Source organism: Vollenhovia emeryi, unplaced genomic scaffold (assembly GCF_000949405.1).
Source record: "Vollenhovia emeryi isolate VEMERY1.0 unplaced genomic scaffold, V.emery_V1.0 DF939149.1, whole genome shotgun sequence".
NCBI classification, from domain to species: Eukaryota; Metazoa; Arthropoda; class Insecta; order Hymenoptera; family Formicidae; genus Vollenhovia; species Vollenhovia emeryi.
The window spans coordinates 751,084-754,969 of NW_011967217.1; the positions used below are offsets into that span (position 1 = coordinate 751,084).

The 3,886-nt window shown below is 48.4% G+C and overlaps 1 protein-coding gene across 4 annotated transcripts in view; it reads left to right on the plus strand.

Annotated features, from left to right (window-relative positions):
* The window catches only part of LOC105565755, a 263,695-nt gene that overhangs the window by 96,147 nt on the left and 163,662 nt on the right, over positions 1-3,886 (plus strand). The window lies entirely within an intron of this gene.

Here is a 3,886-nt window from a genome sequence, read left to right on the forward strand (position 1 = left end):
CTTAATATTAAAATCCATAGCAGATACAATTGAGTGACTTATTTATGTTTGTGGCAGCATGTGACGTTAACGTTTAATTCAAGCAACTTCATTTTGCTTAATTCAGTAGCATTTTTTTCCGTGTAGTAATTCTTTTAACTTGTGTATAATTGTATGATAACGACTATGATACTTGAAGAGAACTCGACTTCGTTATTGCCAGATTGACGTATTATTTATCGATGCGGGAAAAATATGATTTTGGAGACAGATTCAGTTGCTCTCGTCTCACACTCAAACTCGTTCCGACGGTGTCTTTCGACCTGACGAGCCGAGCGATTTTTTTTTCTCTCAACGTATCGGTGAGACCATCAACCGCCATTCCCAATTGAGAGTGTTTTTGTCCCTCGCAAGCAGAAAATCGGCCGCCGAGCGGCGGTGCAAAGGACGGGAGGAGACGCGTCTCTCCCTTTTCTGCTTTTCGGGGGTCCGCGCGCATCGCGCGGCGCACATTATCATAATAACTGGTAGCCCAATAAAGCTGCGGGGCAGCTCATCGGCCGGCGAACCACCCCGGTGCGTACGCACACACGCACTGCGGGCGTGTACGCGTTCACGGGCGCACGAGGCACGAGGTCGAAGCGAGCCGGGAACTGGTTTTGCTCGACGACGATCAACGCCCAAGGCTTGTCACGATGCCCCACGATCGTGCGCGCGCCCCGACAAGCCGCTGCTTAAACGAAACTCACACGGATCGCCGCTTTATACCGTCGATAATGCGATTCGACCGAGTCGGAGTAAGAAATAACAGCGGCGGCGGCCCTCGGGATTTTGAGGGGTCTCTCTCCTCCCCGACCTCTCGGAGCGAAAGTATAATTAAACGGCGCAATGATCGCGCGGTGGAAATGAAGCTATTACGAGACATCGAGACCGATTTCGCCCTGGATTTAATCGGTGATTTAGAATCGCTAGTGTTGCAACTTCAACGCATCAAACCGCAATTACCCTCTTTGTTGGTAAACTAGCGCTTGGCTCAACGTGAAATTTAGAGATAAATTGATAATAGTTTTTTTCACCAAGATATTACGTCGTATCTATTCGCTATGAGTATATGCGAATTGTTAAATGACCATTTACACATGTACGTCATAATAAATGGACAGAAAAGCTGTGACTTGGTGCAAAGCAGTCGGAAATAGCAATTTTGAGCAAGTCGAATTAAAAATGCAGCATTTCGTATCATCAGCTGAAAAATTTTCTTCTAAACGGATTAACTCATTTGCGCATAATTTCGCCCAATCAAGAGATCGCTTCTCGCGAATATCACCCTGTGCGTAATATCGCATTTTTTTTGTTTCCGTTTTTATTCATGGACTCGTAAGGCGTGCGCGTATCTCCGAAACGAAACAATTAACGAATCCTTGCTAATGAACAAAATTGTCGGGCGCGTTGCGGATCCGTTCCGCATGTAACCGAAAGGAAAATAGGATAAAGCGGGCGCTAAATGGGGCAATTATACACGGGGATGGGGGTGAGGGTGCGCGGAGAAACGCGCAAAGTGGACTTGGTGGGGTGGTAATGACGGTACCGTGGAACACGAGGATGTGTCGGGACACAGTTTCAGAGGGAGGCTCACCAGACCCAGGAATTACGACGGCCGGAGTTTCTTGGCTCTCTCTTTCTTTCCTCTCGCTCTTTCTCCGCCTCTATGAACCCGGCATGAAGTTTTCGTTGTCTCTCGCCGCGGCGGCGACGAGACGAGAACGCGCGCGCGTAAAAACGCTGCCGGGCTTCGTAACTCGATTTGACCCTTTGACGCTCGCGTATGCAAATGCAAGCGGTGCGGCGTAACGCGAGGACGGCGTTACATTAATTGCGCGCGTCGAGAGATGACCGCCGAGTCGCGCGGTTCGTAATGTCCTCGGCGTGACACGCGTCACGTTACACGCGAGCGCTTCTTCAAGCGACTTAGCAGATATGAATATTCACTAGTAATTAAAACCGAGACCTCGTTACGCAACTGTGAGATCAGCGATATTGTGCCACGGTTATTTCTCTTATAGATCCTTCATTTGTATCGCCGTGCTTTACGAATTGGCGAACTGAAAATGCAGGCCACTGATGTTTGCGAGCGACTTGACAAAGAGCGCGTGTAACGAAATTTCGCGTAAATTTCTAAACCGAAATTGCAAAGTGTCGCTTTTGATAAACGGCATTTATCCGAATATTGTCGATCGCGACACTTAATTGATCCTCGTTCAGTTTATTACGGCGAACATTTATTTTTGATTTACGCCCTGCAATGTTATCGCAACGGTTCGATACCCCTGTGGCGTACATCATCGAGCTACGTGCGAACAATGTTTGCGGAACAGGCCAAATACCTGTCGGTGGACTGTAATAATCCGCGCCGATAATAATTAATCTGCCGACGAGACAGCCGACGTGGCGGATACCGGCGCGAGGTTGACAGCGATTGATCTAGGACCTAATAATCAGCTGGGTATTAAATGTCGCCCCGGCGATATATAATTTCTATCGTTGCACCTAACGCATGCGGTGCCAGCAGTTGTCAACGGAAATCGCGTTTCGTGGAAGTCGAGAATGGAAACATTCCGCTCCCAGCAAAATGGTGCAAATTAAATTCCCACGTTTCAATTCTTTTTTACGCACGACGTTGGGCTACGGCAAGCGGGGCCTGAAGAGCAATTTCGAAGACCCGCGCGAAGTCTCGTCAAACTACGTTGTTACGGGATACATAAAATTATGCTTGGCCGGTAATTATCGAGGTTGACATCGGCGATCCGTCGAAGTCGGCGAGTGACTAATTAGCGTCAATTGTCGTAAACATTAAGCGCCGGACATCTGCTAAGTTTTAATTATCTTGCTTCGTCGCGGCTGCAGTGACGATCAAATGACAATCTCTCTTAATTAAAAGGGTCGCATCGTGGAAGAAACCGTTCCTTTATTTATGACGGGGGGGGGGGGGGCAAAAGGATCCGCGTGCGGCTGTCACAGCGTATCGTCTCGCTTATTACATTTTCCTTTACACTGCTACATTGCCCTTATCCGATCGAGCTGCATTCCTGCAGTTTTTGCGGATGCACTCCGTGTAGATCGGTACGGCGAAGGCTGCAGTAGTGGCTGCGGAAAGAGAGCTACGGTCAATCCAATTGAAACTGACTGAAAATCGATAATATATTTCTTGTCTTTTTTTCTTTATTTCGAAAGATAGTGACAACAGAGAATTTTCAACATTTACGCAAATTGCTCGCACTTTTCAACCGGCTCAATTCAATTTCCTTCGTTATCCGTACAATACGTCAGCTGTTTTAATTTGCACATTTTTGCATTCACTCCGTGCAACAAAATGATGTTACCCTTTTAAATCGACGCGGACGATCAATGTCTCCTCCCGAGAGGTGCGTCTAAAGCCGCTCCTGGGCAGGAAAAGAACGAGAGGAGACGGTGGGCAGATGCTGCGGAGTCCGGGTGAAGAGCAGACTCTCTTCACTCAGGGAGGGGAAAAAATGTGCATCTGCCGACTCGCGTTTATAACGACCACGGGTGTGATTATGTGCAATTACCGGGCGACCGCCTTTGCAGAGATCGATGAACGTCGCATTTGGCGGAAGAACAAGAAGGAGTTAGCGCGGAAGCTTGTCCAGAGCGCGAAGGAGACAGCAATCGGCCGAAAGGATGGAATTTGCGCGACGCGGAGTGGCCACGTCGTAAAGAGACCATGACGGTTAAAACATTTTAAGCACATTGACCTTAATAACAGGTCTTCGCTCGCCGCTGGCCCGGCCATTGCACTAAACCAATCGGCAAGTCCTGTACAGAGAGAGGATTCCGTCATCCTCTTTGTTCGCTTTATTCCTCCCCGACTGCTGTCTCCCGCACCCGT